This window comes from Phalacrocorax carbo, chromosome 4, assembly GCF_963921805.1.
Source record: "Phalacrocorax carbo chromosome 4, bPhaCar2.1, whole genome shotgun sequence".
Classification (NCBI taxonomy): Eukaryota; Metazoa; Chordata; class Aves; order Suliformes; family Phalacrocoracidae; genus Phalacrocorax; species Phalacrocorax carbo.
This window is the reverse complement of record NC_087516.1, coordinates 80,955,253-80,970,222: the sequence shown is the minus strand read 5'-3', so window position 1 is coordinate 80,970,222 and position 14,970 is coordinate 80,955,253. Positions and strand designations below refer to the sequence as shown.

The following is a 14,970-nucleotide window of genomic DNA, read 5'->3' as shown; positions in this document are numbered from 1 at the left end:
GGTGGCTGAACTGTAGGAACCACCTCCTTCAATTATGTCCCAAACACTAAACAGAGATGCACAGGAATTAAATTAGAAAGACATAATGCTGGAAATTAACAAATACCAGAGAACTTCCTTTGCCTACACTGTAAATGAAGTTAGATTCCCTTACCAGTAAGGCTTTGAGGGGGAGGAAAGGGAAGGCAAAGAACAGCGAAGGAAAATGGGAAGAGTATAGAACAACTCTTTCAAGTTAGCTTTTCGACCAAAAAGCGAGCACATACCATCCGTCACTTGTAAATTCGGCCATATTATGTTTCCTGATTCTCCTCCCTTCAAAACTGCCAGATTTAGGAAGAGGAGGTCAAGGACGTAAGTGCCATGCTTTTGCTTTTCCCACTACCTGACAAAAGTGACTCCGTGGGATTTGGTTTGGGGTTAGTGATGGATAGGTAAGGTAGGGACAGAATTGGCACCCGGAAACAGATATTTTATTTTGTGTGGGCCAGATGGCTGGGTAGATGTCACCTTGGTCTTTCTACAGGTGGAGACTTCCCCTGGGAAGAATATGGATCTGCTTCTCGTATAAAACTTCTGATCGATCCCTGCAGCAGCAGTGCCTTTTGAGAGAGATCTCTGGGCTTGCCATTGCTGTTATCTTCATGAAGTAACTGTCATGAAGAATGGAACTTGGAAAAAAAAAAACAACCAAACCCTCAAAGCAACAAACTTGCCTTTGAAATACCCAAGGCTCTGATCTACAGTAATTCAAAGCTGTTGTGGAGAGATGGGCTAATGTGCATTTGGCAAGTGCTTCTTGCAGACTGTGGCTTGCTCTGCCAGGAAGGTGAAAATTGTCCCTTGTTCAGCTCTTTAGGAGATAGCGTGTGGAGGGCTCCTCTTGGAGTTGGCCTTGGTTAGCTTATTTCTGAAGGGATTAGCACTGGAGAGAAACATTTTGCCTTGCTTTAGTAGTCTGTTACTATGTGGACGAAAACTCTTCATTTTATGGTGAAACGTAGCAGGAGAAAACTGCTGCTGGTTCTGTGGGTTGGTGACAGGTTGTTTGGTTGTTTTTGTTAGTTAAGTTGTAATGTAAGAAAGACTTGAACCCCATTCATTGGAAGAGACATCCTAAAGTTCAGTGGATATGAGTATCCTCCTTGTGGTGCACGTTTGGGTAGTAACCTCCTGGTTTGGTTGGTGGATTTAATTTGTTGCTGAGCTGAGTCACAGTTATCAGCCTTAAAAGCACAGCCTGTGGCTTGAGCTCAATGGCACGTTCCCTTTTGCCCGTGGCAAGGGAACTGCGACTGAGGGAGGCTGGACCGCTCAAACGTCAGAAAATGAAGCGTGGGAGAACAGCTTTAATTAGTGAAATGGCTTGCTCGCCCCTTGGCCACGAGAGAGAAGACTCTCCTACCCAAGCTGCTGTGACACCTGCTGCAGTCCACTGAAGTGTTATGGTATTGTTGCCTTCCCCATCCTCTTCAGAGCCCCAATGTATGTGTATGTATTTACTTATTAAAAACCTCCTATATGGCTATGCTGGGCCTGCTTCAGCATTTCTTTTACGCTTGGGATTTGTTCCTGTTCAATTCCGGTGGGAGTTAGACTTGAAAGGGGTGCAGCATTGTGCTGAACTCTTTATGTACTCAGAGCTAAAAGCATTATCGATTTCATTTGCTATGAATGAAACAGCTTAGATGTATCTGGAAAATGAGAGAGGAATAGGGAAAAACAAATGAATGTTTCATGCCACATATTTCAATGCAGCAATTTCCTAGCTTGCTTTATTCCTGGCTTCCTTTGTATATTTGGTGCATGTTTTGTGCTGCAGGATTCAAAATACCCTGCCTTATCAGGCTGCACAAAGAACACTGCCACCTGCTTCGGTCTCAGGATGAAGTTGTAGGTCGCTTCAGTCACTTATGTCAGTGGTGAGGAAGCATAACACAACTTAGGAGGAGGGGAAGGTACAGAAAGAGGTCTGTTTAAAAGAAAAAAGATAATTATGTTGGAATCTGCTTTTTTTAACTTCATTTACAGTTTTAATGGGAGGAGTATTGAGAACTGTTACAGCTGTCTCTGAACCAGTTCCAAATAACACTGACCAGAGCTAATGTGACCAGCATCACAGAACAGTTTTTCTATTTTTCCACTCCTTCCTACTTGCTGTTCTCTTTAACACTTGCTCTGATTTTCAGACTTTAATAGCACATCAAAGCCTATCTTCTGTTACTTCTTGATGTGTGGGTTAATATTTTCTTACTAAAATTATCAAACCTTATGTGGCTGAAAGAATTTGGGCTTCAAGATCCATGCGCTTGCATGACAAGATTTTGTATGCTTAATATAGAGCTTTTTTTCTTAGCTAGAAAACCACACAGCTAGGGAAAATACCTGGTGCCCTTTGCTGTTGGATCCTATCCCTGCACTGAGGAAGCCCTAAAATTGTAGGAGCACCAAACTTTGTCCAGTCTATCCTGAAGTGATGATATATTAGAAGAAGAATGAGGGGTGTTACCAGTCAATTTTGAACCACATCATAAATGATGAGATTTTCTGAAACCCCTGTAGAAAAAAAATTGTGGTGTTGCTGACCCAGAATATTTCCTTCTGTTTCGCGGTGACCATGACCTCCCTGGCCAGCTCTGTCCTTCACTGCAGCAATCTTCTGCCAATTTATTTTGTGCTCAGAAAAGGCACTTGCATCCATGCTTGTAATATGAAGGATCAAAGAGTAGCAAACCTATGTGACAAATCCTGTTGATTGCTGTATGTGTGGTTATGAGAACATGGCCTTTGGTTAAACCGGGTAGGAAACCTAGCCGCTTACTTAAGCGAGACTTGGTTAGGTCTTGAACTGAAGTTGACCTAAATCCTTGTGATAAAATTAGCTTCTGCTTGTCTATATTAAACTTGTTCCTTAAAGTTCATTGGGGGGTGGAACTAAAGTAACAGGCAGCAGGGCATGGAGGGGAACAAATAAAAAGCCACTATAATGAGACACATCAAGTGACCTTCTTAATGTTTTATAAGTTTTAAGCTCCCTTTTAATCTTGTGATAGTTACCTTCGCAGAACCCAAGCAAGCCCCCGTATAGCTGTACCCAAGTGCTGCCCTGTTCAGTGCCTTTCGCAGGCACTGCTCTGCAGCCCGTTTGGATGATTGTGTGGGTGAGACACGACGTGGAGCTGCTGGAGCAGGGGCCTCAAGATTGCCTTGGGTTCCAGGGCTGGTGGTGGCGATGTGCCGTCTGCTTTCTGCCAACCCTATCCCGTGGCGTTCCTTTCCCAGGGTTTTGCTTTTGGATGCCGCTCGGAGCCCTGGCTTAGGCTTACTCTCTTACTCCAGCTTTGCACCTCAAGCATTGTCACTTTAGCAGAGGGGTAGTGACAGCAGGCTATTGTAAAGGAGACTTGGGTGGCTTTTTAAACAAAACTGGTATAGTTTGTCAGCTGGCCGCCTAGCTGGCTCACCAAAACTGTCTTGAAGCAGCTGCTTTTCTCAGCTTCCCCCCTCCCAGCTCCAACCCTCCCCTCAAATAATGCTTTCTGAAGTCAAGGCTGTTGATGGGGGGATAAAGAGCAGCTCCATGTGTCTGTGTTCTTGATCATCTGCTGGATGCTGTGTTTTTGCTGCGGTTTCCCCCTCTTCTCCCTCCGTAAGAGCTAGCACCCCCAGAGCTGGGCTTGCCAAAGGGCGGCGGGGGCTCAGGGGGGTGCCCCCACCCGTGGCCGAGCCCCACGCGTGTTCGTCTCACCTGGGACAGCAGCTTTGCCCCAGCGCCCCAGGGTAAAATGGGGATGGGTGGGTTGCGTGGGGCCGGGGCCGCCTCCACTGGTGTCACAGCGTGGGCGGGGAGCTGGAGCCCGGCAGTAGCCAGCCCCACCCCCCCCGTGGGTCTGCGGGGGCAGGAGCCGGCTGGGCGCCCTCCCGCGTGTTCGTGTTTCAGGTTTGGCGTGAGGTGGCTTTGCAGGGCGGGGAAGAGGGAGGGCTTCCCTGCCCGGCGCTGTCACTCGGCGGGGCGGCGTGGGGGGGGCGGCCGCCCACCCGCGGCTTGCGGCAGCCGCCTTCCTCTGAGCCACGGAGAGAGGTTTTCTGAACGCGGCGCTGAGCGAGGAATTACACCTCCGAGTAAGTCACCCGGGGTCCCTTTCCGTCTAGAGCAGTTGTAAGGGTCTTCTCTTTGGGGGCTGCGTGTGTGTGTTGGTTTCTTCATTTTTTTTCTCCGCGGGTGTTTGTCGATTGCAACCTCAGAGCTTGGTACCGCGTACCAAACCGCTGAAATAAATACCAGGCAGGGAAAACCGGATCTTTTGATGGTTTTTTTTTTTCTTTCCCCCCCCCCCAGCAGAAGCAGGAAGTCTGCCTTGTGGCCAAGGAATATGTTAGGCAGATGCGGGCATGGGGTTATAACCCCCGTTGGAATCGCTAGATGCGGAGGGGTTTTTCTGTGACATCCCGGAGCGGTCTGGGGATGGGGGACGCAGGTGCTTTTGCTGCGCTTCTGGAAGAACTGGGTGGAAGGGGGCTTGCCTCAGCAGTGCCAAACTCTGCGTTTCTGCAGTCCTTGGGTGAGGGTGGTCGTTATGATCATTGGGAAGATGCAGAGCAAGGCTTGTTGATAAATCCTGTATCCTCTGTAAAGAGCTGTCCACAAGATTTTTCTGCTCAGTCTGATGGGAGGGGGTTGCTAGAGGAGGTTGTCGGGGTTTCTAATTCTCCCATTTAAACTAACCAGGGCTCAAGGGAAGCTAAATATCCTCAGTTCCTGAGGATTTCTTCCTTTCCTTTCTTTTTCCTCAAGGTCTCTGAATAGTAGACAAGCATGTGAAGTCCCTTGCTTCCTGTTTAATTTCCCTCATAATATAATCAAGCAGTGCTAGTTAGTGTTTGTGATATTAACCAGCCGAATGCAGAAGCTGTTCGTGCGAGGTGCTTCACCAACCGATTTCCAGGCGTAGGGCTGCGCTGGCAGCGCCGTGCAGGTTCTGACTGTGCAGAAGCTGAGGATGGAGCGTTGAATAAGGGCCTGGGGTGTGTCAGCTGTTCGAAATACAGGTTGTTTGAACCTTTGCTCTTGCTTCTAGTTCCCTATTTTTTCATATGGGTGGGAAAAAAAGGAATTACTAGGGATGTAAATTAATCTTCCCTAATTTAGTCTTGGTTATGTCTAACTAGCAAGCTGATGTATTTTACTCTGTTTCTTTGTGGTACAGCATTGCAGAGGGAAAACACATCCTAAGAACATGCTCAAACTGCCATGAGCGACTTGGTGTGGGGTCGTGTCTGTGAAATACTCCTGTTGCTGTTTGTTTCTCCCTTGTTTTGTGTTTTGTTTGTTTTTTTTTTCTTTTCAAATGGCCTTGATCTTTGTGGCGGAGTTACTGGAACCAAAGTAGCATGTAGTAGCTGCTGGAAAAGGTATGCATGAGTCTGTTTCATTTCTTGCTCAGAAACGTCCACTTTTTTTTTTTGGTAGCGCAAGGTGAAAGAGTTGGTTAGTACAGAAAAGCAAGAAAATGCCCTTTAACAAGCTCTTTGCCAGTCGATGTTCTATGTTGCTGTGTTTTTTTGCTTTCTTATGTCCGTGTCTATGTGCTTCCAAAAGGGCAGAGCCACTCAAGGGTTGGCACCTGAAGGGTAATTATCACTTGAGTTTAAAGATTAAGCCAGTACTAGTCAAGTCAGTGCTGGCATTCGAGGGCTTGATCTGCAGGCCCTTAAGACTGATAAAAAACACTCTTGACCTGCATAGGTTTTTGGATTGGCTCCCTGTCTGCCCATCTGGGTAATCAGTGACTTGGGATTCCAGCAGGGTGTCTTGGTAACGATTCCCAAACTTGTTTCTAAGGATTTAATAACAAATAAATAAAAAACCCTATGTCTTGCCTTCCTCTTATTTCACAAAAAAACAGTAAAAGCGAAGTATGGTTTTATTATGAATCTTGCTTATGGTTTTGCCAGGTTACTTCGCTGGCTTGCAGCAATCTGCTTACCCTACCAAGCTGTGGGTTACTCGGTGGGCCAGATACAATCCTTGACTTGTCTTTTCAGTCTGCACAGTAGGCCACACCGATACGGTCAATAAATTACCGCCGCTAATGCTGCTTGGGTGTTCCGAGTGTAAATTAGACCCCTCCTAGGCCTGCTACATCTCAAACTCTAAAGAAATAAGACAAGCCTCTTGTTGCTGAACGGTGTCATCTCCTGCTGAGTGATTTACTGTAGTACCTGTATGGCCATGTGGACTCTGTAATGGGTTTAAACACCTGAAAGAACAGCATTTTCCATGATTTTACCTGTCTTGCTCTCTGGCAGCTTAAATCAAGGGTGGCTTTGCTGTAATCGGTAGTCATATGGATGCAAGACTGGAGTCATGTTAATCTATTTCAGAAGCAATGGAGGTGGACCCAGGTTCTAATGCTTTCTGGATCACTTCTTTTGTGAAGGTATTGAATGTAAATCATGACAAGTCCCTGCCTGGAAAAGAAAAAGGTGACTGTCAGACAATAATGCTTTGGAGGAGTAAACACCAGCTGAAGTTTACTAAATTTTGTGTTAGTGGGTAGCTTTAGTTTCATGCTGTAAACTGTCCTGTAAGCTCTGTATTTGGGTCTCTTTAATTGGTATCACTTAGGCACAGAGCAGCAGCAGTATCTCATAGTAAACAAAGCAGCAGATTTAAGTTAATGCTAATGTGTTTGCAGTCGGAGCCAAGAGCTTTTCAGGGTTATTACAACATGCTGGGCATACAGCCCATCTATCTGAGTGTCTGAAGGAGACAAAAGTTATGGATTGACTCATTGTACAAATCAGCTCATCTGAAAGTCAGATTCTGCCGTTTGTTGCCATCGCTAATTTAGTTGTATTAAGGACGGCTGAGGACGGATGATGGTGTGGCCGGAATATTGAGATGGGATTTCTGGGATCTCGGGAGCCATTCCCTGCATCACTATAGATTTCCTGTGTGACCTGGGGCAAGTCATTAAATGTTTTGGTAAAATAGGGTTGATGATACTTGCTGTTCTTTCATGGGGCCCTGTGAAGATTAATGGGTTAGAACCACTTATAAGGGGACCATATAAATACGAAATCAAACAAAGGTCTGAAGACTGCATGCCCTATGCGTAACTTGATAATACGTGCTTCATGCTATAATATACTTACATGTAAGCGTGCACAGTTAAAGGGGCTAAATTTTAATTTGGGCAATAAATCCTGCATATTGATCTGGGGCAATGATGTGAAGAGCCCCTGTTCACTGTTGGTTGCGAACTAGTGTTCAGAGACCCTTCCAGTTGTTAAATGTGACGTTGAATTTTGTTGTGTCTTAATGACAAGATAATGTGCACTCTGACAAGGACTTAAATAAGTAATTAATATGCATTGGGGATAATGGCATGCAAACTTCTCCTCCTGTGACTGCTGCTGTGATCTAAAATTATTTAGGCATTTAAGTTTGGAAGATTTAACTCCTGAAAGTAGTTCAGTCCCATTCACTGGGAGTGCTTGACCAAGTAGAAAGAGTTTATATAGTTCAAGATAAGCAAATTCAAATGCAGTCAGCTATACAAATTAACATTTTAAGCTTCATAACTTCAGCCCTTCCTTGGGAGAATAAATTGGCAAGATCGGGTAGGTCTGTGGGACATTTGTCTGCTTGGAGGGAAAATATTTGTGTTTCCATAGAACAACTTTATCAAGGCTGGTTAATTACACAGAACAGCAAGTTCTTATAATTAAAGTTGCTGCATAGAGTTTAAGATAGGAGTCCTAAATGGGTCATGATGCACAGCAATTAGACTGTTAAGGTTTCTTTTATTATCTTATATCTAACATCTTACTTTAAATGGTGTTAGAGTTTTATGATCGTACAAAATACAGACCAGTCACGTAAATGTGATTGTGTTGCCTTTTTTATCTATTGCTTTTCAGCATGAATTCCCACTTTGCCGCAAAGCTCAGCAATGTTGGCTGTGAGGCTGCTGCAGAGGGAAACCTCACACCTGGAGTGTTAAAGCGTGCTGGGCATTTTGAGCAGGAGCTTGGGTGACTGTGGTACTCAGTCTGTGGGACTGTCATGCTCTCGTAGTACGATTCCAGTGCGGGGAGTGCAGCAGCGCACGGGCCACCGATCCTTCTCAGCCTCCCTCAGTGGTGCTGGCTCTTTGCTGTCTTGCCCTCCTGATGAGTGTAAACTGTGTCTCCTTTCAGCCCAGTTCCCTATCGCTGGCATCCAGAATGGATTTATTCATCTAAATAGAAGTTGTCAAAACATGTCAGTAATTTGTACAAGAGATTTGGAGCTCTGTGTTCTTACTTGGCTACCTATGCCATTTTAGGTTTTCTGCAGAACAGCCATTCCACTCCCAGAGACAACCTTTTGCCTTCCCACCCCCGCAACATCTCTTCTCCATCCCATCTTCAACTTCTGTGGCGAAACTAGAAACTGTCTGCCTTCCTGTGCCGTCTCCTTGACCTTCAGCTGGGCCCATAGGTTCCATTTCAGAGACGTTTGCATCATTTGTCTCGGTTCAGGTTGCAGAAGTCTTTCCTTATTAAACTAGTGGCTTGAAAATGTGTTTTCATGTTGTTTGTGAAACTTAAACTTATTTTGAAATGTCTTCATCCTCTTCTGCTCGCCTTTTTCCTGACAAAAGCTTTCACTTCATGGTTTTTCCCACCTTTGCAATAGTAGGCTTGAAAAATATGAGCGCTATATATTTAAGAAATACACTCATGCACATGCAAAATAGAAAATTTGACTTGCTATTTCTTAGCTCACTCTGAAAATTCATCTTGGAAAGTCAGGGAACGATAGCTGCTTAAAACAAATAAGGTATTTCTTTTCTTTTTAAAAGGTACTTAATTTTGAGCATTTTCTACAAAATTCAGAAGTGTTGAAAACCTTGGAACCTTGGTTATCAAGGTGACTATTTTGAATCTAAAGCCATTTTCATGTGTTAAGAAAAGCTTAAGATGGTAATCCCTTGGGTTTATTTTGACCTATGGTACACCGATTCAACACACACTGTTTAAAATAGTTGAGGTCTGTTGAGATTTTTATTTTGTGGCTCAACACAGGTTTGAGGTTGTAGTAGTCCTATAGTCCTGTTCAAGTCCTTGAGCTTCACTGGTGGCTTTCTAATGATTTTACTTGCATAAGAAACAGCTCCACTAAGTATTTTTCCATCTGCTATTGGAAGCTCTGGAGAGAACCTAATGCTGTTTCTTCTTGTTGTTTTTCTGGGAAAAGGTGTAGGACAGTGGTGAGATTTTAACACATGCAGATTACTTACAGTAAATCAGTTATGGCTTACAATTATAAACTACCTAGAGGGAAACTACAAAATTAGCTGCAAAGGAATTTCACATATTGTGTTATACAGAGAAGATGTAGCTGTCAGGATGTTTTTGATATTAAACAGGAAGTACCTATTTGAGAGCTCGTTTTTCTAGTTATTTCTTAAACAGAAAGTTGATGACTATTAGAAATAAGTATCAATTTTTAAAAAGATGAATTGATTCAAGAGTTGGTTTGTAAGCAGAAGAATCAATGTTGTGATTTGAGCTGAAGTAAACCTGGCATTAGTGGTGGTTCTTATTTCTCAGTCTTCTTAAACAGTGACAGACTTAAAATCTTAATTTCCTGCAGTTAGAGCTTATTTATTCATCTGCGCTCTGACCTGTGGAACAGCTGGGCTGATTTTTTGCACCACAGTTCATTTTGTTGTTCCAATCAATGATTGGAAAGACAAAAAGGTACAACTGCCCCTACAGGATGAGCTCGGTGCTCTGCAGCCAGCTCTTGTATATCTGTGGTGAAGTTTTCTTTGCTGGGCAGCGCGCAGCTGCCGCTGGGCGTTCTGCACGCTTCTCACTGTCACTGGTGGGAGGGAAGTGTGTTTGATGGAACCAATGAAGATGGTGTTGCCGGGACCAGTGTAAGTTGCATGCCTGGAAAGGAAGATGTTGGTTAGGATGCCTTCCAGAATACTCCTCAGTTTTACAGACATACTGCTTTGATTCAGAGAGACAGCAGCAATCTTTATAAGTACGATTACCTCCATTAATCAAAGAGCTTCTTGCATTGGTGAGACTTGTTTCAGCAAGTTGTCTTCACTGGCTCCCTCCTTGGCTGTTTCATTGCCCCGAGTGCTTGCCGCTCCAAGGTGTCTCCGTGCTCTTCAGCTTCCTACAGTTGACACGTTGGGTTCTTTGCTAGACGTGGTTTGGGAAGATAAAGCATTTCAGCTCTATCTTTTTTTCTGTGAAATGGATTTTGAACAATTGATAGGCAATTGGAGTGCATACACCAATGAAACAAAATGATCATGTACTATGGAACAATTTATTGGTTTAATTTTGAAAATAGTTGTTTTTTTCTGGGAGGTGAGCAGTGTTCAGCTGTTAGTGTTCCATAATAATATTGGGTGATGGAGTACAAGCACTTAGAAGAAAAAGCTTTCTATTTCTAGTCTTTGAAATGACTCACTAATAACGCAGAGCTGCAGCTACTGCAATTCTGATGGCATAGCATATGCCGTGACAGGAGATGCCTCCTTTTGTCCCAAGGGGTATGAAAACATCCTGTCTTTCCTACTGAGGGAGTATGATGAGTGATGGCCTCTAAAATTGCACCCAAGCCTCTCTGCTCTTGGTCCAGCACAAAGTGCTAAGGATACTTTGGATACCAGGGGCTCAGGCGTGTCCAGTGGTGAAGTGTGTGCAATGCAGGAGTGACTTTCGTGATGGTCCTCCTATCCCTTTTCTCGTTCCAAGAGAATAGTCATTAAGTAACAAATAAAAACGTTCTTAAATATACTTTAATTTTACAAACTTGATCTACTGTTTGTGGGGTGGTGTTGTTTTCCTGATCATTTGGGTTTTGGTGTCTGAAGTGCGTGACCTTTAGTGGAGCCCAGGTCAAGTGCTGGATTGACTTTGACCGGATGCAGGAAGCATGTGCTTGAAGTGCAGCATGCACATAGGCTCACTGATTTGAGCTGGATTTTAGCTTTTTAAGGATCTGATTCTCGAATTTCCACGTCTGGTTCTTTATAACTAACCTCTGGTTAGTTTTGCTGGGCTTTAGACAATGTTGCCGTTATGCGCTACTGTTAATTGCCAGTTTTGAAGAATTGTGTATAATCTTTGGTGTTGGTTCTCTGAAAAGATCTTGGCATTGCCCAAGGGTTTTATCTTATGACTTCTCTTGGGTTTTTCCCTAATCAAGGCAGGGAAAAAAAACCCATCGAAAGACTTGATATGTTGGGTCTTTCCCCCACTTCATCTGTATGAATTCAGAGTGACAGGTACATCTTAAATTTGCTTAATTTCTACAAATTTTTAAGCTGTATCTGAGTGGTGAGTGACCTGACTATAGATCAAATGACTGCAGCCATGTTGCTGAAGCCGTTTCTCAACAATCCTTAAGTAAAACATGTTGCACTGCCCATTAACACGAGCTGTTATATTGGCTATAAAAAAAGAGGATGAAACAGTGATGATGTACGCTTGAGGCCCTTCCATCTGAAGGAAGAAGTGTGAAGAGACCAAGCTTCCAGTGCATTAGGCTAGTGACTGCAGCAACCATCTGCTCTAACGGTGGTCAGAATGCTCCAGACTAAATGCATTTTCTTGAAAACCTGCCATTTTTCACTGGCTGCCTGGATTCAAATGCAAGTTTTTGATGTCCATCAAGACCAGAGCATCCTGAAGGGCAGGGAAAATCTCTCAGCCATGATTCTCTTGACCTCCCTTTGTTTTATGGAAGCAAAACTCAATTATGCCTCTGCGTAGTTGCTGTCTAAAGGGTTTTAGTATCTGGTCCATCCTCCGCTTGTCATACCTGCCCTGCGGCTAAGCACATCTCCTCTCAGTCTCCTATACCTTGAGTCTTAATTGCTGCAGCCTAAGCAAGAGGAAGAATGCTGCGAGTTTTACAGGCTATGTGACATGGATCCATCAGACACTTTTTTTATTTTTTAAAAATCATGTAGTTAATAGCTGCTGGCAGCATATAGGTAGTTTCACTCTTTCCCCAGTTGGCTAATGCTGGGGTTCCATTTTGTTTTTGAAGGGCTATTCCACAGCAGGAGTGAGGGGAAAAATACATTTGGACGATCTGATTTATAAAATCCTATGGAAACAAAGACGAAATAGAAACTTGTTAAAATTAACTTAAAGAATTATGTACTTGTAAACTGGGTAGATCATATGTGACTTGCATTCCTTCACTACTTGTAGGATGGCAAGTGGAGGGAGCGAATGGATGGCAAACCTGTTCAGTGATAACTTCCAGGGTTTCAAAACCTGGGTTTATTTTAAATTGTTTTTTCACTCCTTGCTGATAAATCGGCATTAACCTAAGCTTGATGGCAAAGGCATGTGCCTGGGACCACATTTGCTGTTACCCCTTAAGGGGTTAAACTATGCTGGCTCTGCTTATTTCTCAAGGAGAAAAATATTTATGTGTATGTATATACACACGTTTATATATAAAAATATTTTGTGTGTGTACATATACACGGAGCTGCAAGAGACAGGTAGTGCTTTCTTCTATTCCTTATTGCCTGTTTGTAAAGTCTGGTAACAGATTTTGCGTACATAGTTGATGCTTTTTGTTGCCAGGGGAATCTTATCAAAGGGATCTGGAATCACCTCTCTCTTACACAAGCAGAAATGTGTATGTCTACTACTCTCATATGACCTACTTTTTGGAAGTCGCTGCAGTGTTACAAGTATGGCGTGCAATCTGTGACACGTATCCAAATATTAATTTGTATTGTGCACAAAGTTACTGAATATTTATCAAAAATTTACTTGCATTAAAAAAACCGAACACCACTATTGTGGCAACTCTCCATTTTGAGGAAATGAGGGAGAGACATGATGACTATAATACAGAATGCTATGATGGTATCAGTCCGTCTTCTGAGATCTCCTTATGGTCCGGGAGATACGCATGAATTGATGTGCTCTCTTCTCTTTGTCGCCTCAGATTATATTCATTCTTATTATTGTCACCTGCCTGCTCTGAGCGAGCATTTGATGTGGATGTTAGGATGGCTTCTAAATGCACTGAGGTGAAGCTGATCTCAGTTCTTCTATGACTAGAAGGTGCTGTATGTTTTAATGTATGGAAGGCTTTATTTCATGAAATACTCTTTAATGTATGAGAAGGATATGTAGAATTTTAAGTTACTGTGAAATATCTGCCCTCTGCAGTGTAAGTTAATATATAGTTATGCTGCAAACTACATGGGGCATAACTCTTCAAGATGCTTTTTTGATTGTAAGATTGTGGTCTCCTTGGCAGAGAATATTAAAATGAAACCTCAAAGGACTTGGAAAATACTACAGTTCAGGTCTTTGCGGAAAAGAGCAAGGACCTATTTGAAAATGATTTTAAATTGTTTCTGCTGAAAATTAAAACTGCTTCTGTAAAAGCTAAATCTAGTAGGCAGATTAAATTGCTGTCTGCATTTGATCATTCCATGTAATTAATGCCCAATGCTAGTGGTACCAAGTAGAAGGCGAGTGTGAAATTGTCAAGTGTTTTTTGTTTTCTTTTACTTCCGTTGATATTAGTTAAAAAAACCCCAACAAGCAAAAGCACTGCAATGCAGTGTTGGACTTTGTGATAAACAGAATTTGCTTTTGCTGTTTGAGTTACTGGCAAATAACAGTAATTTCCTAGGATTTCACAGCATAGCCTATTGTTTATCTCTACCCTGGTATTTCACGTCCACGTTAATTTCATTCTAATGGACCTGGTGGTAATGACCACTGTAGCACAGCGTATTCAAGTTCTCTTTCCTTTGGTTTTTTTACCCCCACTTTTAGTTCTCGGAAAATAGTTTTCTGTGCTTATTTCCCCCACTCTACTTGGGTGTTCGTTATTTGCTTTTTGAACCATTTTATGACTACAAAATATGAGAATATCCTGAAATCTTTGCTCTTTCTCGAGAGCTAAGAAAATGCAAGCCATCTGTTTTCTGCATTAGTTAAAATATTTTAGCTACCGTTTTCCTCGCTTCAGTGAGAATTAGCATAGGACCCACTGAAGTCTGCAGCCTCTAAAACTTAGAAGCAAAGCTTTTGCCTCTGATCAACAAAGTGCTCTTACAGAAAGCCATGAACGAGGTGGAGATGGTCTGATGTTAAAATTTCCAAGCCAGTTAGGACCGTCCTGATTACTTCATCAAGTTGATCAATTCTACAGTCTCTGCAATTTACTGGCTTCCCAGTTTATAGCTATCCCCTTTAAGCTAGGTTCATGTGTTCTGCTTTAAACGATGACCCATAGACAGCTGAAATGCCAAGAATGGAACTTAAATTGAATAAAACGATGAAATCTTAATGAGCCCGTCCTGTTTATAAAAGGCTGATCATGTTAGTACACTGACTCGCCAAGTTTTGTGGAAAAGGGCCATATTTGCACGGTGTTTTGAACATTAATGGTTTTGTTTTAAAATGTGCTCAGCTGCTGTTACAACCTTAACTGGCTTTTTCAGGCTGTTTTAGACCTTCTAGTTGACTGTTAGGATGTGTATCGCATAAAGGCTTCAAACGTGGCTTTAAGTACTGTGCAGTGACAATTATATTAACGTCTCATATATTTAGGCCTTGTGAAATAAAATAACTTTAATTCTTTCATGGGAAAGCAAACACTGCTTAAATAACCTTGGTGTCTCAGAAACAGACCACAGCATTTTTTTCAACTAAAAATATGTTGGACTTCTAATAATTTTTTTCTGTTTAACATAACTTTTTTTAACTTTCTGCTTTCTGTATACCCATCTTCTAAATTTTTTTTCAGAACCATCTATGGCAACGTGAAAGGTTGTTTTTAAATATTTGAACAGGTGAAATTTTTTCAAGACACAGGGCTGTTTGTCTATAAACAAACAACACTGGCTGCACCAATTGTTTGAACATGATGGAAACAACTTGCACCGCCCTTACCTTACTGCC

At 42.7% G+C, this 14,970-nt stretch overlaps 1 protein-coding gene across 2 annotated transcripts in view; it reads left to right on the top strand.

The window, feature by feature from the left end:
* The window catches only part of ANK2 (ankyrin 2), a 375,969-nt gene that overhangs the window by 22,670 nt on the left and 338,329 nt on the right, over positions 1-14,970 (top strand). Inside the window, exon 1 of one of the 2 annotated variants that reach the window (XM_064450601.1) lies at positions 3,920-4,122. The exons of the other annotated variant lie outside the window; for it this stretch is intronic. The gene's annotated coding sequence lies outside the window, so the exon portion shown is untranslated. Of the gene's footprint in view, positions 1-3,919; positions 4,123-14,970 lie in introns of those variants that run through there. 2 annotated transcript variants of the gene reach the window in all.